Genomic DNA, 24,903 nt, shown 5'->3' on the forward strand with positions numbered 1-24,903 from the left:
GGTTCAATCTTTAGTTGTTGTGGTTTAGTCTATTTCTCAGAGACTAGCAATTAGGCCTCAACATTTGGTGTATGGAATGATTTTAATGTGAACATGTCCGACACAGGCATTTTTTTCTGACCTTGACCTTTTTCATGATTAATTATATGACATTTATTATTTATGATATTGGTCTATTTTGCAGACACTTTGAAGCAATAGGGCCACTATATTCTGCATATGGAATGATTATAAGGTGTTCATGTCTTGTCTGGCAAGTTTCATTTTGACCTATCCATCATTTTCATGCCAGGTTCATTTGTCAGTACTAATTTTTTTTTTTAAACAGTTTATCAGATTAAGTATATGAAATGATAGGTACCGGTATATATTGAATATGTTTGTTTGGCAGAATTCATATGACTGTGACCTCATTTTCATGGTTCATTTGTCAATGGTAAGTTTTGATTTGGTCTTTTTTCACAGTACATGTACTCAAAAATATAAGACCACTATGTTTGGTGTCTAATCTATATAAAATTGAGAAACGAGAAACACGTATGAACTACATACATGTAAACAGACAACAACTACTGTACATCAGATTCCTTTTATTCCTTAGACTTACTTAAGTCAGATTAAGAACTTGATAATCTTGGTAAATATAAAAATAAGAGGATGTGGTATGATTGCCAATGAGGCAACTCTCCACACGAGACAAAATGACACAGAAATGAACTACTATAGGTCACCATACGGCCTTCAACAATGAGCAAAGCCCATACCGCATAGCAATAAAAGGCCCGGAAATGACAAATGTAAAACATTCAAAACTAGAAAACTAATGGCCTAATTTATGTCTGAATATATAAGTCTCCACAAATGCTTGACCAGTCTTGACCATTTATCGTATCAGTTTTGAACTTTTCATATAATCTCAACTGGTCTTGACCCAGCCTGAATCAGCCCATCTATGTCAATTATATATTGATCTTATAAAATGACAGGTTATTGATAATTTAGTTTAATGCTTTCAAATTTAAAAATTTGATTAAAAGGTAAAAAAAGCTAGAATTTTCATTTTGGACTAAGGGAGCTACCATTTGATTTTTAGGGGGGGTGGGGGGGGGGGGGGGGGGGGATGAAAAATTTTGTCCTGCATTTTTTTTAGTTGTAATCTCTGTCTGCATTTTTATTTTTCACTCTATTCGGTCCTGACTGTTTTTTTAAAGTTTATCCGACTTTTTTTATACCTAAATTGTCATCCTGACTTTTTTTGCAAGTGTCTCATCCTTCCTTTTTGTTTTACTCAAAACTCCTGTCCTGCCTATTGTTTTCAAATTTCATCCTTGCCCCCCCCCCCCACCCCCACCCTAAAAATCAAATGGTAGCTCCCTAAATTCAGATAGACTCCTTTAAAAATGTCTATAACTTTTTTCAAATTAACTTGGATTTTAATGAAACTCTACAGCTATCTCAATCATATATTGATCTTACAAAATGCAAGGTTATTTGGAAGTCAGGTTTATTGCTAGCTATAAATGTAAGGATTTATTTAAAAGGTAAAAAAGCAAGAATTTTCAGTTCGAGCTAAATTCACAGCTATCTAAATCATATATTGATATTACAAAATGCCTGGTTATAAGTCCCCTACCGACAAAGTCGAAGGGGACTTTAGGTTTGCACTCTGTCCGTCTGTCTATCTGCCCATCCATCAGTCCGGCAAATCAGTTTTCCACACTTTTTTTTTCGTGCTTGAAGATATTGATTTGATTTTTGGTGTATTGTTTTATCATGACAAGTTACAGATCAAGTTCGAATTTTATTTATCAATTATTATGTCAATGATAGAGTAGGATTGGTTTTTGGTATATATGTATCTGCTACAGCATGGGAATTGTATATGAAATACACATGTAATTAAATATACAAGGCCACAAGTAAAAATATTTTGGTTTGCCCAAACCCTACCCAAAGGTAGAGACAGTAGGTAGGTAGGCAGGCATTTTATTTTATTTTTTTTTCGGCAAAGAGAAATTGAAGTGGCAGATGTTTTTTTAGTCTTCGTGCCTATCTGATTAAAAAAAAAACTTTTTCACATCAAGACAATAAAAGATTTTGAGTAGGCAGATATTTTCCGGGTAGGTAGGGTTAGGGCAAACACACATATTCTTTTTTTATGGCCTAACCTACTACCTAAGATTTTTTTCTTACTAGATACAAAATAAAAGAGCCCCCCCCCCCTGACAGTTCACAAAAATTCGTACAGTAAGGCACCCCTCTAGTAGACTCTACCAACTGAGCTTAAAAAAAACTTCACCAGAGCAGCTAATAGAGGACAGTTTTTTTTCTTCTTTGCAAGCCGAGGGGGTGCTTGTGGTGCTACACGTATATATAGATATAGGAAGATGTGGTATATATGAGTGTCAATGAGACAACTCTCCATCCAAGTTATAATTTATAAAAGTAAACCATTATAAGTCAAGGTACGGCCTTCAACACGGAGCATTGGCTCACACCGAACAGATAAAGGGCCCCAAAAGATTACTAGTGTAAAACCATTCAAACGGGAAAACCAACGGGTTTATCAATGCTTAGACTTTTTACATGTCCCATTCAAACTATGCATAGTTTCCACCCCTTATCAAAATCCTTGATCCACGTCTGGCAGGGGAAACCAGTGCTATAGTGTACAGTTTAAAAGTGTTTACTGTACTCATTAATTTCCACGATTACGATCCGACCTCAAGTCATATTTAAAGCATATGAGGCACATCTGAAAACTTTGACAAACGTCACATATTTCAAATATTCATGGTTATAGATACAATATGACAACGAAAGAGATTTAAAACTATTTACAAACTATTTACAATCGAAGCGATAAATGTTAAGTCCCATTGTTTTTATTTTTGGATACCCTCGGGACCATTCAATGAACATCATTCAAGTATAATGTTCCGCGTGCGCTGTTCAGATTCGATAACTAGAATTCTGATTGGTTGAAAAAGTCACATGCAAAATCCTTCAGAAGTGAAACCTTATACAGGTAGTTGTTAGATCCTCGTATGTAGTATAACGTAGTATAACGAAATCCGAGATCTATATTTTAATTAGATTGTTTCTTTGTTTGAATATTGCAACATTTATTTTATTTCCTTTTTAAAAAACAAGGAGGTCATATATAACCTCCTTGATTAAAATAACAAATCAGATTGTTATATGTAAATCTGGATCCTTTTTCGTTATTAGAATGTGAATAAATAGATATTGAATATGAAAAAAAACTAAAACTGAAATCTAAATCTAAAATATATTTAAAAAAAAAATACATTTGACCATGCAGATGAAAGAAATAATACTTCAAGCAATAAAATAATGAATTAAATGTGCCGCTTAAATTACGATCGATAACCTTAAAATTAATCATGCATGCAATTTCAGCAGACTTAACAGGATCAGCGATAAGATATCAAATGTCTATTTATAGACACCGAGTGATGACAGAGGCAGGCAGAGATAAGAAAAAATAATTTCTATTTATAGTTATCTGGGCCAGGGAACAGATTATCTAACCTGTAGTAATTAAGGCTCTTCAAAATGTTCGTCAAAATAAAAAAATAATTATTATTTCTTGAAAACGATCAGATGATGAATTTTCGGTTTTAATATATTAAATACGAAAATTTAAAATAGTGCAAGGAGATTTCGAAAGACGACAGGATAATTGATACTTATATAGCATATGCATGTAAAATAGTTTTTAGGAAATTTTGAAGTTTGTTTTATTCATGTTATATTTTTATAATTTTGACCACAAGTAGCAGAGCTTTGTGTGACCATTGTGATAATGTACCGATGTAAACGCGTTATCTAATTAATTAAAAGCTCCTGGGGCTGGTTACAAGAAATTCTATTAAGAGAGATCGTAAGTATTGAATTAAGGAAAAGTTAAGATCATTCTAAGATCATTCAAAGAGTGGAAATCAAAGCTCCCTCAGGTTGTTCGTAGATCGGTCTTATTTCCCCCTTAAGTTGCATCGTAATAGTTTTCAAGTTACGAGTTCTTAATAATTTTCCGGCGTCTCCGTGTTAGGTTCCTCGCAAAGAAATTAGAATCGTCTTAAATGAATGATACAAACGTTTTAATGAACGATGAAATGCGCACAATAATCAACTACCCATTTAACCTAAGGAAAACAAAGTGTCAAAGGCACTTTTAAAATCAACGAATGAACAAAATGAATTTCTACCCGATGACAAATAAAGTGAAACAAGAGCATGCATGATAAACATACTGTCTTGAACAGAGTAGCCTTGACGAAATCCTCCCTGTGCGTCTGTTATAATTCCAATTTCGTCAGATAATTCATTAAGTCTTGCATTAAGAATTGCTGCAAAAATATTTTCTAAATTTGAAGTGGGACAAATTGCCCGATAATTATAAAGATTATTAATATCTCCCTTATATTCAAACAAGGGTATTATACCTGAATTAATAACTATGTTAAACAATTTCATTTATTATACTTCACGTGCAAATTGCAAGATTTTGATTGGCTTATACGAGTGAGATAATTTACTCTATGCCTCAGCGGAAGACAATTTTTTGAATGTCACCATCTCGTGCAGACCAATCAAAAACCGATAATTTAAAGGACAATGAATGAAATTTACATCGATGAATTAAAGACAATGCTCAAGTTCTACGTTTTTGCCTCAGAACTTTTTCATAGACTGCCAAAATAATATGAAAAACATTTTGCTTTATTTCTAGTTGTTGTTTTTCTAATGACTGTAACGTTGTTATGTACTTGACGTTATAGTCAAGTACTTTCAATTTAGAATCTAAAAGTAAAAGACAATAATAATAGAACATTCAGTAAATAACACATAGAAGAGAGGGTGACAGATTGGTACCCTTGAAAGAACATTGTCAACCGCAGTAGAATGTAGGTAGAAATTGGTTAACCGTGCTTTTATGTATGCAATGACTTTATCATCATTGCCCGAAGCTTTACCATTACTAAGCTTTTTAACGGCTGATAAAATTTCCTCTTTTGAAATGGCTCGATCAAGAATATTTATATAATATTTTGAATATCAATATTTTCTATTAGCTCGTCAAATCATGATTATCTGTACCTGTATCTTCATTTTTATTAAAAGATTTAAAATAATCGTATAATTGTTCTATACTAAATTTAATCTCCTGCGCCGAATTATTTTTGTCTAAAAGTTTCAAAATTTCCCAAAACTTTTTCGAATCTTTTCTTGAGATTTTACGAAGACCACATTCGAAATAATGCTGGGAACTTATGAAACGTCTATTCATCTCAAATTTATAATTTTTTCCAGCTTTCTTCATAGCTTCTCGGTTTTCTTTATTTTTTTATGAACGTATAAACTTTAAAGATAAGATTTTATTATTTGTTGGTCTGTCATAAAGTCCAATGGATTTTTTCGATCCCTGAACAATCTTCTTGTGAACTCTTGCTGTTGTACACGTTGTCTCAGTTGTACATACAGTAACAACGGCGTTTTATTCGATAATTAACAAGTGAATGTGCAGCTAAGAATAGTCGGGACCACTCTTATAAAAATATCAAGAGAAGCTATTGCGAATTGTTCTTGGTACACCCCTAAGTCGCTAAGTTTGTTTTAAGAAAACTTGATAACTGACCAAATTTTAAGAATGATTTTTTGTTACCGGAATTAGTAAGATCGCTTTAACGTTGACTTAAGAATTGTTCTTAAATCATGCACTTTTTCAAAACATTAAGGGCTGTCACTCATTCTAAGATAGGTCTGAGGTTGGGTCTTGTTACACTTTTAAATCTTAAGACGCTCTTTAGACGTTCTTAAGACATAAGAATGCTTCTTGTTACCGGCCCCTGGTCAACTGTTCTCATAACTGTGTAAACTAAACTTTCTCTGATGTCTTATATAACAGCTACGGTGTATGGGTTGTAAGTGTTTCGTTGTGATGTTAAAGTTGCGTTGCAAAAACAAATCGGTTGTTGTACTAATTAATTAGATTACAAGACAGTAAGTGAGTATAAAATTATTTATAATTGATACTGAGAGAATCTTAATTATATAGAGCGACTCCTGTTGTTACCATATGTTGACATAATGGCTACATTGAAAGTCCATGCAGGTGGAGTGAGATGTAGACTTTACGAATGAGACAATAGCCTATTCAAATGATTTTTTAGTAATCAAATTTGGAAAAAATAGAAAGACAATATCAATACTAAAAAAAAATCATAGAAAGATCTTGCGAGGTTAATGATTTTTTTTTCTTATTATAATTACGTTTTTAAATGGGTTTTTTTAGTCGTTAAATACTTTAGGATACCTTACATATGTCATGCTCTCGTATAAAACTGGTGCAATTGAAAGAAAAAATCGTCACAAGTGAAATGCAGATCGGCGCAAATGCAAAACGCAGGTTTTAGATAAATTAACTTAGAGATTTACCCCTTACTAAATAAATAAAATCTGCTTTTTGTTCTGCCTTTCTTAATACATTTGTCCTGCCTTTCTTAATACATTTGTCCTGCCTTTCTTAATACAATAATCTGAAATCCATTTTTAATTCATCAAATGGTCGCGCGGTAAAAATCTTTCTCCTGTCGTACTTAAAAAATTTCTTATACCCAGTTATATTTCATCAAATGGTTGCTCGCAACAATAAAAATCTTTTTCTCCCCATCGTACCCAGAGGCGGGACGACATTGAAGGTGTCTCCCACTTACTGTATTTTTAAATCCATTAATAATTTATCAAAAGGTAGCTCGCCAAAAAAAATTCTTCTTTTTGTTTTCCTTAAATATTTTTTCTTAAACCTTTTAATCTATCAAATAGTCGCTTATAGCAGTAACAAAGATTTTCATTTTTTCAATCTAATTAAAATATAGATCTCGGATTTCGTTATACTACGTTATACTACATACGAAGATCTAACAAGTACCCTATAAGGTTTCACTTTTGTGACCTTATATAACGTAATATTTGACCCAGAAAGTATTTATATCGACCAATCAGAATGCTCCTTATGAACGCGACCTAGGAACATGTTGAAGATGGCGACGTAGAAATGGAAAAACAACTTAGAAAATGCATTAACTGAAATTTTGCCACAGTGAAAGAATTGAAATTTGAGAAGAGACAAATTTTGGAGATCAACGATTGCATGGTCAGGCTTCCAATATGCTTCAAACGGGCTATGGAAAGAGTTTACATACCAGATTATCGCAGATATCTGCTACCCGATAATCAAGTCTGCATTCAAAGGTAAATTCTCGAAAATAGAGTATTAAAGGTTGACATGTTCTATCATTGGCCGGGCAACTTCTCGAGTGTTTATTAAAAAAAATCTTTGTGGAGGATTCACAGTGTACTTTAAAAAACATGTCAATATCCAAGAAAATACATTGCATGTCTTCCAAAGATAATTGTTAGGAGAAATTTTCTGCCAAGAAAGAAATTACTTGTTCACTATTCTTGGACTCTGCCACAGTGGGTCAGAATGGCAATTAGTGTTTCAGTGTTCATTAAATATTAGTTTAATGCTTTGTGAGAAAAATAACTTCATCCTGTTTATGTACATATAAAAAGAAGATGTGGTATGATTGCCAATGAGACAACTCTCCACAAGAGACCAAATGACACAGAAATTAACAACTATAGGTCACCTTACGGCCTTCAACAATGAGCAAAGCCCATACCGTACAGTCAGCTTTAAAAGGCCCCGAAATGACAATGTAAAACAATTCAAACGAGAAAACTAACGGCCTAATTTATGTACAAAAAAAATGAACGAATAACAAATATGTAACACATAAACAAACAACAACCACTGAATTACAGGCTCCTGACTTGGGACAGGCACATACTGAATTTGTCAGGGTTAAACATGTTAGCGGGATCCCAACCCTCCCCCTAACCTGGGACAGTGGTGTAACAGTACAATATATAAGAACGAACTATAAAAATCAGTTGAAAGAGGCTTAACTCATCAGATGGATAAAATACAAATACTACAAATAAGTGGACGTGGCCGGGTAGTTGTACATCCAAACAACAAAAAGACACTAACATGTATGTTAACCAGATATCTGAAATTACAGAAAATACATTTTTATGCCCCCGCAGTATACGTAGCTGAGGGGGCATTAGGTTTTACCCTTGTTCATCTGTCTGTGCGTCCGTCCGTACATCCCAAAGTTGGTTTCCTTTCTCTAACTTTAGTTTGCATCAACCAAATGTTATAAAACTGATACACAATGCATATGCTTATTACCACAAAACACAGATCAAGTTTGAATTTTATTGGTGTTACTTTAACCGTTCCAGAACAAATGGTAAAATTGCTGAATTTTTCGTTTCCATTCTCTAACTTTAGTTTGCCTCAACCAAATGTTATGAAACTTATACACAATAAGTATTACCCAAAAAACTCAGATCAAGCACAAATTTGGGTAGCATCACTTTTACCGTTCTTCAGTTATGTCTCTTTATAACTTTATATGATCTGCAAGAGTGGGCATCATCTGTGTCCTATGGACACATTCCCCATTTATTGTAGTCTTTTATGCTCAAATATTTAGTCTTAACTACATGATTGAGTAACTTTGCAGAGGCGCATTTAGAGGGGGAGCTCAGGGGGCTCAGGCCCCCTTTTTTGGGAAAATTTGGTTGTTTATATAGGGAATCACTGAAGCATGGCTGTACAGGCCCCCCTTATGAAAATTTCTGGGTCCACCACTGCTTTGTTTTCATTTTAACATTACTAGTATAAATTATTTTGAAGACTTGATTAAGTAATTATGCTCTTGACTGATAGAATACTCTATCTTTAAATTCAACATGTCCAATACATATACTTGATCAATATATAGAAGAACAAGACAGACAAGGCTATCTCTAGCATAGTACATACATGTATGTTAAATTGTTCAGAAAACAACCAACCATCAAACAAAATCAATAGGTATCTTATAAAATTAATGTCTGGAAATGATGATGCTAAACAAAAAGTAAAAAATGTGAAATGAAATGAAATACAACTTTAAAGATTTGTGTACTGATTCTGATAATAAAAACATGTACATAAAAATTTGATTAGGGAATCCACACCTCAAGGACTAATCCCAAAAAGGATTATCCAAGGGCCAATGTTTTTATTTCCCCAAAAAATGTTCAAAGATAAGAAGATGTGGATCCTAGAAATGGATTCACAGTGTCAATTTATAAATTTACTTTAGATAACCTATCTCTGTAAGTAACATTTATTTAAGGACAATAAAACATTCTGTCATTAACCAGAGGAACATATCAATTAAAATGTGTTTGAATAAACGCTAGTATTAAGTAACAGGGTATGTACATGTAGGTAGGGAAACCCTAAACAAACATGCATGTACATTTTTCCTTCATCTTTTAGTCTGGAAAAGCTAGTAATAATTATTAAAGAAAAAAATTAAATGAGTTCCTTTGAAACGGATGTTAAATAATCTTAAATAAGCTTTATAATGGAGTCAGCATTTTTATAATGGAGTCAACATTGTTTTGAATATTCCATAAATATATTTAAATTGATATTTCAGGAGCAGACATTCTTCCCTGGTCTATATAGCTTCATGGAAAGGAATCAGACACAGAAAGTTTGGGGAAATGAAATTGAGAGTCACTGTGAATAATTCACACACATGCCAGACATAAAGAAATGGCCAGACACAGGCTCAGCTATAGAATCTGTATCAACTGGAATCAACAGCATTTTCATCAGAAAAATAAAAAGGATGTGAAAAACATGAAACATGCATTTGGAAATGTTCAGCCACCAAACAAATAGATATGCCAGGAAATGCAAATTGTTTGCTAATATAAATGTCAATGATGTCTGTACAAAAGCAAAGATATAAAAGCCTTTTTCATTTATACATGTAACAGTCATATACAATACAGATTTAAGACCAACAGACATTCTTTAAATCTTTGGTAGCCACGGTACCTAGTCCAAGACATTCCATATTTTTAACTGGTTATGAAGACATATTTGACCAATCTGGTTTCCAATAGAAGTTTAAAAATAAGTTCTTCATGTACTGTGATGATGTACATGACATGATGATCACCAGCAATGAAGGTGATATAGGATATAATAGCCAAAGTAGAGAAGTATAAAGTGAATATGAACCTCCCACCATAATAGCATTCTGCACATTTTGGATCACATATGCATCAAGCTGTTGTACTTGTGAACTAAAAGACTGTTGCTTGGTTGTTGTCAGGTACATTGTACATGTTGACAGTGCTATATGTTCATTAAATAAAATGCAGTTCAGAACAGTTAGTAATAGATAAATTTCTTCTGTCTTTATTTGAACGAATAAACCAGATAATTAAAAAATAATTTTTCTGACAACTATGTCTGTTCTCAGTGGAACTGAAGACTACCTTCACTTTTTGTATCTTCCTTGTTCATTTTCCTCCAGATAAATGTACCTTTTATTTACTGACTATTACCACGAGGCTTATAACATGTATAAGGAAGCTTAATTCCTCCAAGGTCTCCCTCCAGTTATGTCCTGTCTGTGACAAAAAGTTTCAGAATACAAGACATGCAATACATGAAATGCTAATCGGACAACAACATTTACTATTTATATGAAGTTTTATATTTCAGAGGGTAGAAATCATGGATTTGTCATACTTAAAATCATAATGTATAACATGTATAAGGAATCCTTATGTTTAGAAGTTTCTGTCAAGTCATATGTCCATTGTCCTTATTCTCATTTTCATTGTTCAGCGACTCCTTAAAAAACTACATGTATAGTGATTTTATCAAGTGAATTTGTGGCATATTATAAGTAATAAGATAACTGTATTTAAGGTGAGTCCATGAGTCCTGGACTCATCATAATCAGTCTGGACTCATCATTTTCAAAACTTGTGAGTCCCAAGATGCATGAAAATTGTAAAATGTTGTATCAACTGAGCACATATATCACCATTTTATCACAAAAGTTAAAAAATAATCTAAATTTTGTGTAATTAGGGATAGTGATGCAGCGGCGTTAACTAACTTCTTAAAAGCTTAATATTGCAGAAGGTAGAAGATCTGGATGCTTCATACTTTGTATCTAGATGCCTTATGATATGAAGTTTCCGTCTGTCATATGTCCAATGTCCTTGACCTCATTTTCATGGTTCAGTGACTACTTGAAAAAAAGTTCAGATTTTTTGTAATGTTAATTTCTCTCTTGTTATGAGTAATTGGATAACTATATTTGGTATGTGTGTACCTTGCAAGGTCCTCATGCCTGTCAGACAGTTTTCATTTGACCTCGACCTCATTTCATGGATCAGTGAATAAGGTTAAGTTTTCATGGTCAAGTCCATATCTCAAATACTATAAGCAATAGGTCTACTATATTTGGTGTACATGTATGTAATGATTGTAAGGTGTACATGTCCAGCTGGCAGGTGTCATCTGACCTTGACCTCATTTTCATGGTTCATTGGTAATAGTTTAGTTTTTGTGTTTTGGTCTGTTTTTCTAATACTGTATGAAGTAGGTCAACTATATTTGGTGTATGGAAATATTTTACAATGTACATATCAGTTTGGCAGGTTTTATTTGACCTTGACCTAATTTTCACGGTTCATTGCTCAATGTTAAGGTTTTGTGTTTTGGTCTGTTTCTCTTAAACTTTAAGCAATATGTCAACTATATTTGGTGTAAGGAATGATTGTAAGATTTAAATGTCTGTCTGGTAGGTATCATCTGACCTTGACTTCATTTTCATGGTTCATTGGTCCATATGGAATTTCCATGGTTTGGTCTGTTTCTTTTATACTACAAGCAATAGGTCATTCTGTGTATGGAATGATTGTATTAAAGGTGTACATGTATTTCCGCCTTGGTTTATCTGACCTTGACCTCATTTTCTTGGATCATAAATGTTAATGTGATACTTGTAGTAAAACTTTATATGTAGGACTATCAACATAAAATCAATGGTCAGTATAGTCATGATAGTAGGCGAGACATTTCAGCGTGTGCACTCTTGTTTCAACTTATAAGTCTACAGATATCTAAATAAAAAATTAAGGTATATATATTAGGTAAAAATAAAATCAAACAAAAGCCGGTGTTCATGTGACCCCAACCTCATTTCACCCATCAGTGATTAAGGTTAATATTTTGTGCAAATTGTGGTTAATTCCATTTCTCAGATTCTACAAAATGTATATAAAGCAGTAGGTCAAAGTTTACATATGAACAAGAAGAGATGCTATACATGAAACGTTTATATATATGTCAATGATGATGATGATGATGATGATGATGATGATGGATAGCTGCTTACAGTCTAGTGGCAAATTAATATGCATATTCAGGACAATAATATGTTAATGTGATGTGAATAATAATCCTGCTTTGTAATAGACTGACAGCAACTGAAATAGCAAAAAATAATTAAATGACATCTAGAATGAAACCTACATGTATATATAAGGCTTCAATAGAAGGAAAGGCAATTGTCTATGCAATATGTCAAGCTCTAGTCTTTAATGTGTCTATAAAAGTAGTGAATAAATTCAGCAGAAATATCTTGTTCATTGTGTCTGTGATAATCATTCATGTACATGTACATCACTACATGTACAAAAATGTACCACATCTATTTTATATAGATCTGTCATATGCATTTAATACACAATTCTAAAAATAAAGAAATAAAAACTATAGGCCATGCAACATGTACTACAAGTATACAACAGGGTTTATACTTGGTACAGGCAAATGAAATGTGATTGAAATAGTTTTTGTGTCACCTGAGACCATTGTTGCAAAATGTGACACTTAGGGATTACAATCAGCATAATCGTGCAGCAGCATAAACTATTTGAATAAAGTTTGATATTTCAGAAGATAGATGACCTGGATGTTTTATACCTTGTACACAGATACTTTTTTGTGTACCTTATATGTGTAGTCACTAAGTTTCTGTCCAACAAATGTCCATTGTCCTTGACCTAATTTTTATGGTTCAGTGACTGCTTGATTAAAAATTATGCTTTTCTCATGTGAAAATTTCACTTTACAAATGTATTATGGTCAAATCTGTATCTCAGATTCTATAAGCAATAGGTCAACTATATTTGGTGTATGGAATAATTGTTAGATGTTCATGTGCATTTTGGACTAGTAGTTTTCATCAAACCTTGACCTCTTTTTCATGGTTCAATCTTTAGTTGTTGTGGTTTAGTCTATTTCTCAAACTAGCAATTAGGCCTCTACATTTGGTGTATGGAATGATTTTAAGGTGAACATGTCCGATACAGGCATTTTTTTTTGGACCTTGACCTTTTTCATGATTTATTATTTATGATTTTGGTCTATTTTGCAGACACTTTGAAGCAATAGGGCCACTATATTCTGCATATGACTTCTGCAGCCCATCTATGTCAAGTATATATTGATCTTATAAAATGACAAGTTATTGATAATTTAGTTTATTGCTTTCAAATTTAAAAATTTGATTAAAAGGTAAAAAAAGCTAGAATTTTCATTTTGGACTAAGGGAGCTACCATTTGATTTTTATGGTGGTGGGGGGCTAGGATGAAAAATTTTGTTCTGCATTTTTTTTTAGTTGTAATATCTATCCTGCCTTTTTATTTTTCACTCTAATCGACCTGCCTTTTTTTTTAAAGTTTATCCTGACTTTTTTTTCACCTAAATTGTCATCCTGACTTTTTTTTACTCAAAACTCCTGTCCTGCCTATTTTTTTCAAATTTCATCCTAGCCCCCCCCCCCCCCCCCCCCCCCCCCCTCAAAATCAAATGGTAGCTCCCTAAATTCAGATAGTCACCTTTAAAAATGTCTATATTTTTTTTCAAATTAACTTGGATTTTAATAAAACTCTACAGCTATCTCAATCATATATTGATCTTACAAAATGCAAGGTTATTTGGAAGTCAGCTTTATTGCTAGCTATAAATGTAAGGATTTATTTAAAAGGTAAAAAAGCAAGAATTTTCAGTTCGAGCTAAATTCACAGCTATCTAAATCATATATTTTTTTCTTACTAGATACAAAATAAAAGAGCCCCCCCCCCCCTGACAGTTCACAAAAATTCGTACAGTAAGGCACCTCTCAAGTAGACTTTACCAACTGAGCTAAAAAAAACTTCACCAGAGCAGCTAATAGAGGACAGTTTTTTTTCTTGTATGCAAGCCGAGGGGGGTGCTTGTGGCGCTACACATATATATGTATGGTTTATCAATGCTTAGACTTTTTACATGTCCCATTCAAACTAAGCATAGTTTGCACTCCCTTATCAAAATCCTTGATCCACGCGTACGTCTGGTAGAAGGAAGTAGTCGGGGGCAGATCCAGCCATTTATAAAAGGGGGGTCCTAACCCAGGATAAAAGGAGGGGTTCCAACTATATGTCCCCATTCAAATGCATTGATCGTCAAAAAAAAGGAACCCCCCCCCCCCCCTGGATCCGCCACTGGCAGTGCTATAGTGTACAGTTTAGCAGTGTTTACTGTACTCTTTAATTTCCACGATTACGATCCGACCTCAAATCATAAAGCATTTGAGGAACATCTGAAAAATTTGACAAACGTCACATATTTCAAATATTCATGGCTATAGTTACAATATGACGACGAAAGAGATTTAAAAACTATTTCCAAACGATTAACAATCGAAGCGATAAATTTTAAGTCCCATTGTTTTTATTTTTGGATACCCTCGGGACCTTTCAATGAACCTCATTCAAGTATATGTTCCGCGTGCGCTGTTCAGATTGGATAACTAGAATTCTGATTGGTTGAAAAAGTCACATGCAAAATCCTTCAGAAGTGAAACCTAATACGGGTTGTTGTTAGATCCTCGTATGTAGTATAACGTAGTATAACGAAATCCGAGATCTATATTTTAATTAGATTGTTATTTTTTATGATTTCAAGCTTAGGTTGTATTTTATGTACTTGCATTTGTGTTGGGATATTAAATGTTATGTTTTTCCCTCGAGGTTTTCCCTTAATAATTGATTGGGCACTTTTCGAAATATTCATTTAATTATAACTGTAAAAAGTATTTAAAATTAGATTAATAAAAATCGGATTTAAAATGATGCATTCAACGAATTGCAAACACACCAAAAATTTCGGATTAACAACTTTAAATAGGGGTGTACTTTACAATAGTGATTATTTTTTTTTTTGCTTTAGTACACTATATTTTCCGTCTATCGTTTTTTTATATTGTAAATCATTTAATTTTGAGTAACAATATATAATACTTTTGTTTTAAGTATATTATTGTTAGTTCATTTAAAAATTTAAAAATTGTCTTTTCTTGCACCCCTAATTAAGAATGGTTGATTCCTACGATCATTTATGTAAGTTTCACTTTATTTAAATGATATGCTAATTAGTGTAATTGATTTGATGGTCACGTGGTATTGGGATGCTGGTCACACCGCTCTGTCTTTAAAAGTTAATGAAAAACGTGTTCAAATAAAAAAAGGAACACCTTACAACAGTTCATAAATGTGGCCTTTAAACAAACTTATGTTTAGAAATGGGTATTCAGTGATAATTTCAGGTTTGATAATGTTAGTTGTTTTGTTGTTTTCAATATAGTTTGTTTATTTATAAGTACAAGGTGTAAGCTGTTTTGTCTAGGCTGTAAATAGCTTTCTTAATGAATTGGTTTTGGTCATCAAGGTGAAGAGAATACAGTGCAATTCAAATTATATATATTTACAATTAAACTTGCAGGCCTTTTTTCATGACCCACAATTTAAAATATAAGAAAACATCAAAATAAAAAGGGACATTCAAAAAATATCTTCAAATCGAGTTAAAAAGTTTTTGTTTTTAACAAAAGAGGTTTGTCATCAATATCAAGCCATTGTTCAAATAACCATGAACATATCTCAAATTCCAATAAAAACAGCTATTACGTTTCACGTGTTGCATTTCTCTTTTTAATCACAAATAATCATTAATTGATTAAATTTCTTCACATTTGTATTTGAACATAAGCATAGAAACTAACTCTTATCTAAAAAAAAACTATCTAATATTTAATGCCAAACAAGCATTTGGGTTTACGATTGCATTTCTTTTTTTTAAAGAAAGCAACTTGTTTATTAGTTAGAAATATAGTCTATGGAGGAATATTCGGAAGCTAAATTATTGTTCATTCGGAACACCTATTCAGCTTATCTGTATTAGCTTCCTGCAATTAAGAGCACCTCCATACGGTGTATCTAAGATATTTAAGGAAGTACACCACTAATTCATGGCCCCATTGCTTTCTATGTTAAATTCCTCAATTTCAAGCAGACACAGCTCTTTTGTTTCAAGTTCAAATAAAGTGACAATCATTGCATGTCAAGGCAACACTTTATGGTGTCCTGTACTGGAAAAATCAACATACCTTTAATGGCATATAAGAAAGAACTGGTTCCCGGAACTTCGGATGTACCAAAACAGGTACTTCAGATCTGACATACAGGCAAAAAGTACTCTCTTTATAAAATTTGGTGCAGTTTTTTTAATATTCAAAATTATAAGTCAAAAAGTGTTCTGTTCTACAATGATCACCAGTCATTCCGCTTTCATTTGATTTGATATCAAATGAAAGCGGAATGACTGGTGATCATTGTAGAACACTTTTTGACTTATAATTTTGATATCAACAATACCTAAATATTCTACATATTTTGAAAGTTACACTCATGCGTAGGAACTATTTTGTGTTAAATGTGTACTACTTTCTGGTATGTGCTTTCTGGCCGGGCCGAATATTTATTGTAAAGCTACAGTTTATGCATTGCAAGGGTTTACTGACTTGAGCAAAGTCGACAGTTGTACCCTTTGATAAACAAGTGAAAGTTAAATGGTCAAGATTTAATTACAACGACCTATGGTATCAAACATCTGTGTCTAGATATTCACAGAGAGATATTTTAAAATAGTGCTGTGGTTTCTTCATAATGAGTTATAGTGGACTTTGGATTTGATTTGTAACAATAAAATCATTATGCACACTTGTCATTTTGACAAATTTGATAAAAAAAAAATCTGTTTCAAATGAAAATAAAACAAGTAAAATAAAGACTGTTCGTTGATATACATTTTTACAACTTTTACTGTTTCCTTTTTACAGTATTCTCTATCAATTAAGTTATCTTGTAAGTTAATTAAATGTTTATTTATTCATTGATGTCACTATTCTTTCAGTGACCGCTGCAGAAGTCTTGACTCGTTCAAGAGACTACTGCATGCACATTAAATTTCAAGTCCCATGTTTTTATTTGCACCATGTATAAATGTTATGTACAGCACAAATTATTTCCTTTCTGTTCAAATTATTTTTGGACTTGTTAAGTATGCAAGCGCACACCAAACAGTGACAGGATAGTCAACCAAATGACGGTGGTCACTTAGAGGTAGAAGTAGAAATTTCTTATATTATTCACACACTGTAATGTTCTTAAATTTATGTGTGTTTTGGATGTGCACTAGTGATTGGTAAATTTTGATACGTTTCTGTGTTTTTGATATATGTGACTTATCATCAAGAATTCCATTATTATGGAATCGTTCACTTTTGTACACTTCGGTATCTAAATAAAGGGTGGTAAAAGGGAGGGTCTGAACACGGAAACACGTAAAATAACAAATCGCAAAAACGTTGCGCGGAAGAAAAAAACACTCTGGAAAAACGAAGCCAAGGAATCAAATCGTGAATATTAAGGAAAAAAGTACCAAAAGTTATACTCAGCCGTTCTTGGAGATCATGCAGTCATTATAAATGGACATGGCGATCCTGCATGTGGTCACCTTTTAGCGTCCGTTAGTTGCATCCGATTTATCATAGTAATACAATAGCAGCTATTAATAAATATCTTGGTACCAGTTAATTAGTTTATAATTTAAAACAATATTTTGGCTGACTTCGAATTAGTCCCGGTTTACATTTTAATCAAATGCGGGACAAGCACGAGAAAAAAAGAGTACCGACACGAAACACGGAAAATAATTAAGGGAAAACACGAAGCACGCACATCGAACTAAACACGAGAAAACGAGAAATAAAACGTCGAAACACGGAAACACGTGAAATAAAAACGCCGAAAACGTTGCACGAAAATAACCCTTTACCACCCTCTAAATAGGCCATACTAGATGTCAACACCTCATATTAGAACTTAAGTAAATTGTCAATTTCGTTTGCAAGGTTATAGAAATCTTCAACTTGCTCTAATTTGCCTGTGAAGACCATAAACTCGCATCCCTATTGACAGTGTAATTTGATGTTTTCTCCCCATTGGAACTTATCTAAGATTTTAATGAATAGGGCAGACAGATGCAGATCTGTGCATGTTGGTGACAATGGGTGCTCCAATAATGTGTTTGTACAACAGTCCATTAAACTCAAATTCATTGTTTCTAAGAATTAATTTAACAAATGCAGTTAAATCTATTTTGTTGAGAATCTTTAAAGTATATTCTCCTGTGTGTCAATAAATTCTAATGCATTGATAACAGTTTCTTCTAAATTATCAATGATCATATTTGTGTACATTGACGTACATCATAGGCAATAAATTGCATACTTTTTTTACCTCGTGTGACTATTTTATTAATGATTTTTTTTGTATCTTGAATGTAAAAAGTTTTCAAAGGTACCAGGATTATAATTTAATACGCCAGACGCGCGTTTCGTCTACATAAGACTCATCAGTGACGCTCAGATCAAAATAGTTATAAAGCCAAACAAGTACAAAGTTGAAGAGCACTGAGGACCCAAAAAGTTATGCCTCTTCAATAATTGGATGTTGGATGTGTATTAATTGATAATTTAGTCTTAGATGCATGATTTTTTTAATTAGTTGTTAGTGGCTTTGAACTAGCTGTCAGTAACTGCGAGTACTCTCAGATCTGTACTTAGTGTCTATTTGTTGTTGGGATATACAAGTACCCGGCCACGTCCACTCTGTGTAGTATTTCTATTTGTATCCATCTAATGAGTTAAGCCTTTTTCAACTGATTTTTATAGTTCGTTCTTATGTTGTACTGTTACACCACTGTCCCAGGTTATGGGGAGGGTTGGAATCCCGCTAACATGTTTAACCCCGCAATATTCTGTATGTATGTGCCTGTCCCAAGTCAGGAGCCTGTAATTCAGTAGTTGTCGTTTGTTGATGTGTTACATATTTGTTTTTCGTTCATTTTTTTGTAGATAAATTAGGCCGTTAGTTTTCTCGTTTGAATTGTTTTACATTTGTCATTTCGGGGCCTTTTATAGCTGACTATGCGGTATGGGCTTTGCTCATTGTTGAAGGCCGTACGGTGACCTATAGTTGTTAATTTCTGTGTCATTGTCTTGTGGAGAGTTGTCTCATTGGCAATCATACTACATCTTCTTTTTTATATTTATAATTAGATCAAGTAAGTTACTCTCGCGGGAGAGGTGCACTTATTGATGATTGGTCGATAACGAACATTAATGTGTCCTGCTAGCTGACCAGTCCGCAATGCCTCATTACTTATTTCTAGATTAATTTTATGAATTTTTGGAAGAAGGTACATGTGTCCTCCATGTTTTGAATTATTATCATTCTTTAAGAAACTATACGTCTGGGAATTTTTTTTTCTCTCCTTGCTTTATATTTAACACTTCTCTCAACATGCCAAAATTGTGATGATTTACAATAAAAAGAAAATATTATCCTCTACACACATGGCCAAGATAACACTGATATATAATTTCTTATTCAGTTGAATTAATAATTAGAATAAAAAAGTTCTAAGGTTCACGTATTGTCTTTTTTTTTTTTAAAAGCAACTTGTTTTTGTGATCAATCGAGTGTTGATGACTCATCTGCAAATATCCCAGAACTAAATTTAGATGAAATCATACATACTTTAGATAATATAATTATAACGGAAGAGGAAGTCTATGACCAACTTCTCTTGTTAGATGTGTCTAAGGCAACGGGCCCCGATAGCATTAGTCCAAGATTTCTTAAATATTCGGCTTTAGAATTAAGCTATCCCCTAGCTCTGTTGTTCAATAAGTCACTTCAATTGTGCATTTATCCGTATGAATGGAAAATAGCAAATGTAATACCAGTTTTCAAGAGTGGTTCTCAAGAAATTTTATCAAACTATAGACCAATCTCTCTGTTATCTATTTAATATTGGTAAAACGATGGAAAAATGTAATAATATTGGTAAAACGATGGAAAAATGTGTTTTTAAATATTTATTTAATTTTCTTTCTTGTTATAAAATAATTACAAACTTGCAATCAGGTTTTATGCCTGGAGATAGTACTGTTAATCAACTTATTTATATTACCAACGATATTGCTAAAGCCCTTGATTTTGGAAAGGAAATTAGAGTTGTGTTTTGTGATATCAGTAAAGCGTTTGACCGGGTCTGGCATGAAGGCCTCCTTCATAAACTAGAAAAATATGGAATAAGAGGGGACTAACTAAAATGGTTTAAAAGTTATTTATCCGAGAGAAGACAAAGAGTTGTCATAGGAGGACAGACCTCTGGTGTGTATAGCATTAAAGCAGGTGTCCCCCAGGGCTCAATTTTAGGCCCTGTATCATTTTTATTATTTATAAATGATATTGTATGTGACATATCATGCAACATCAGACTTTTTGCTGACGATACATCATTATATATAGTTGTTGAGGACGAGTATGCTACGGCTGAATTAATGAACTCTGATATAGAAAAAATTCACTTATGGTCTCAACAATGGCTTGTTAATTTTAATCTAAGAAAAACTGAAACCATGACCATATCTAGAAAAAGAGCAAAACCTCATAATCCACCAATATATATGAATGATACACTGATACAAGAGGTTGAAGAACATAAACATTTAGGGTTAATTTTTCAAGAAAACGGTTGTTGGGAAAGTCATGTTAACTATATTATTGATAAAGCTACGCCGCGCTTAAATCTTATGAGGAGTTTAAAGTTCAAGTTATCGCGTAATAATCTACAAGTTATATATCAGTTTCATCAGGCCTATTCTCGAATATGCAGATACTTTGTGGGATAACATACCAATTTATTTAAAGGACAAACTAGAGAGCATTCAAATAGAAGCGGCTCGTATAGTCACAAGTGCCACTAAACTTTGCTCTAAATCTAAACTTTATACTGATACTGGTTGGGTATCTCTGAGTGAAAGAAGATCCAGACATAAAGTTATTAAATTTCACGAAATGTTTCATGATCAAGCTCCTAATTTTCTTTGTAGTCTCGTACCTCAACAACTTTATCAAGTCTAGAACTATAATACTAGAAGGGCATTTAATGTTCAAAATATGAACTGTAGAACTACCTTTTATCAAAATTCCTTCCTACCATCTGTTATTCGTGAATGGAACAGCCTTCCACAAGATGTTAGATGTAATCCATCAAAATTTACACAATCGAGATACTAAGAAAGTCCCTACATATTATAATACTGGTTGTAAAAAAGGCCAAATACTTCACGCCAGACTCCGGTTGAACTGCAGTGGCTTAAATGAACACCTTTTCCATAAAAATATTGTTCTTTCCAGCCTCTGTATATGTGGGCAAGTTGAGAGCAGCAAACACTATCTGCTAGAATGTCATAATTAAATACCCATCAGGACACAAACCATTTCTACACTATCAAGATATAATATACAAACATTATTATCAGGTAGTGAACTCATCAGTGATGAGGAAAACGAAAATATTTTTAAAGTTGTACAAAGATTTATTTTAGAAACAGGGAGTCTGAGATTTGGTCCATAACAACTATTTTTATGTCGATTTCGATTTAGATGTTGAAACTTTAATTTAATGTAACCTTATTTTCGAAACATTTACATATTTCTCAGCTACATGTGAAACCATAATTATAAAAAAAATGAGTTGATCACATTTTTCGATCAAACTGACTTCTGAGTAACGGGCAAACCACAGAATAAACATCTTAAATGTGAATTGAAAATTATATTATACGAGTTTCTTATATACTATGTTCCTAATTTTGTCATTTTTTTTTTAAAGGGAGACGGATTTATGTTTCCGAATCCCAGTATTTATATTGTATAATTATATTTCGTGCACTTTTTGAAAAATAAAATATTGCTTAAACTAGATTGGCTTATGTATCCTTTATAAATGCACTGTGTAATTTTATACATAAGATGAGACATAAATAAAATACTGAATTGAATTAAATTGTTTTTCACCTGGTTGTTAGCAAAGGACCAATTATTGATGGAAATTCCGTGCAGAGCATGCACCGTGTAGAACGTCACATGCGGGTTGTCGACTATGCTTGACACGGGGTGGCGGTTTTGAAGCGGAGAAAAACGGTCACGGCAAGTTCAAGTTTCAAAATTTCTTTTTTTAGAATTGTTAGTACCAAATAATATAGCGCACGGAAGGAACCGAACCCTAATATGTTTCCTGCATGCAGAAGCAGACGTTTTCGGTGGTCAGTTTTCTCAAACACCTCTTCCTAGTTTGGAATTTTCATTACTATATAAATCATACAGGAAAAATCGTCAAAAGAAGTATTTTATCCTTAAACTTGCATATGACGCCTCGAAATCTGTAACACGGAAAACTGAGAAGAGGTGTTTGAGATAACAGACCACGGAAAACTGAGAAGAGGTGTTTGAGATAACAGACCACTGAAAACGTCTACTACCTATAACCGGAGAGCATGAATTTCAATATAAAATTGCTTATCTCTACCGGAAATGGAATCCGGATCTTCTGTGTTACTAGGCTGCGCGTATATCAACTGAGCTTAAGAAGTACCTCCATAGCTCAACCTCTGACACTTAAAGGTGTATAGGAAAGTATGTACTTTCCTTAGAAAGATTACTTATTTGTTGTAGATGCAATTTTTATACATTCATATATATTTATGTACTCACAATCACTGAATAATAAGGAAAATATCTGTACAAATGTAATCCTTTAAACTCAATAGGTAAGGCAGCAACCATTTGATTTTCTGGGGTGGGCTATGGATTTTTTTTTCGGACAAACTTTTTTCTTTCGCCTTTGGCGAAAAACAATCTATTTCTTTGGCGACAAGTCGAAAACATTTTTTTTTTTTTTCAATTTTAGCATTACATACAGTGGCAGCTGAGGGTGAAAAAAACATTTTTTTTTCTCAGGGTCAAAAACAAATTATTTTTTTCTCCAAAAACTGGAAACAAACTTTTTTTCCAAAAAAATCCATAGCCCCCCTCCCCCAGAAAATCAAATGGTTACTGCCTAATATATATAATGTATATATATCAATGTCATAAAATCCACGTGCTATTATCGTACACTACTCTGCTGTCGATTTATATGTATACTTTATCATGTTTTGACCTCTTGTACACGTTTGTGTCTGAGAAAATAAAATATTTTGTCTTGTCTTGTCTTGTATCAAGATTACTAGGGTATGTCAATTAAATGAAATTCTTGTTTTAATTCTTGACACTCCCGTGACATACCAATCAGCCATACCATTTTCAATCATACTCACATACATTTTTTTTCAAACCCTAAGCCTTCCACTGATAAAATTCTGTGAAATACGCAATTTCCGTCAACAGCACGGTTTTACTATTTCGTTTTTTCTTCGTCTCCTATCTTTGACGAGGCCAATATTTCTCACTCTTCAGCCACACACAAATTAAATTCGAAATCATTCAAGTTTTTTTTTTGAACCAGCATACCGGTATTCAAATTATGGCCACATTACACATTTTTTTTAACAATCTCATCTGACGGATGATAAAAAATAAGTTATATAGTCGAAATCGTCATGCCACTTCTTATTATCGTTACTGCCTAATAACGATATTTTTTTTCAGTTTTGCCTATTATCTTGAAAACTAGAAACTTCAATAAACAAAAACAAAAATTATCAGCAAGTTTTAAAGTATCAATTAATGCATCAGAATCAACACTAGATGTATTCCCACTTTCATCAGAAAAAAATACCTAAATATATTTCCATTTTTTTTAAACAGCAGATTAAGATTTTTTCGTAACAATAGAACATTTTCTTAAAGAATTAATATTAATAATATTATGTGAATCGTCTACTCTAACCTTGCTTAAGTCTGTCAAGAGCTCTACAGAGCTCCTGTTTACCTTGTTGAATTGTACATATCATGCCCAACTCTAAATAAAATTTACTTACTTACTACATGTAACTTGCTTTTGACAACGTATATTTGTTCCACCTATGACCGGATGAAAAGCATGTTAATTATTTGGACTATCATCTGTCTGACTTTAATCATTATATCTTTTAATTGTCATTAGAATCATGTGCATAACAGTTTAGACGAGACCATTGATTGGCGCGCTAAAATATCCCATTGACTGGGTCAGATTAGGTGAACGTTCGTCTATAACGCCCACTGCTGATGACGTACTTATTATAGACATTTAAACTGTGGGGTCACCAAAGGATCTCAACGCCTAAATAAAATAATTCGAAAAACTAATCAGGAATAACCTTTGTGTTTTGATTTATATTGAATACATGAACGTTCTTTACTTGTGTTTTTGTTATGTTTTGATAATCAATTTTTATGATATCGCACGTTCTTTCAGCAAAAAAAAATTTAAAAGGATTTAACTGGCTTTAAAAGTTACAATGCATGTGTTGATTATTATCTTTTTTCGGACGTCAAAGCGATTTAACAATTGCGGTTGTCCAATTATGTCATCTTTTAACTTTTACCTGGTCAAAATCTCATTTTAGAACGAATGCATGATCAACTTTAAAAAATGTTCAAATACAAAACATATAGACAAAATATACTTCTGTCCTGTCTTTTTTTGT

At 32.9% G+C, this 24,903-nt stretch overlaps 2 long non-coding RNA genes across 2 annotated transcripts in view; one reads left to right on the forward strand and one right to left on the reverse strand.

The window, feature by feature from the left end:
• The window catches only part of LOC127720532 (uncharacterized), a 362,531-nt gene that overhangs the window by 305,706 nt on the left and 31,922 nt on the right, over positions 1-24,903 (reverse strand). The gene's annotated exons all lie outside the window — the stretch shown is intronic.
• Positions 7,046-10,342, forward strand: LOC127720530 (uncharacterized). Its single transcript, XR_007990833.1, has 2 exons — positions 7,046-7,278; positions 9,594-10,342. It is a non-coding gene; the product is annotated as an uncharacterized LOC127720530 (long non-coding RNA).

The sequence above is a fragment of the Mytilus californianus genome, unplaced genomic scaffold (assembly GCF_021869535.1).
Source record: "Mytilus californianus isolate M0D057914Y unplaced genomic scaffold, xbMytCali1.0.p SCAF_11, whole genome shotgun sequence".
NCBI classification, from domain to species: Eukaryota; Metazoa; Mollusca; class Bivalvia; order Mytilida; family Mytilidae; genus Mytilus; species Mytilus californianus.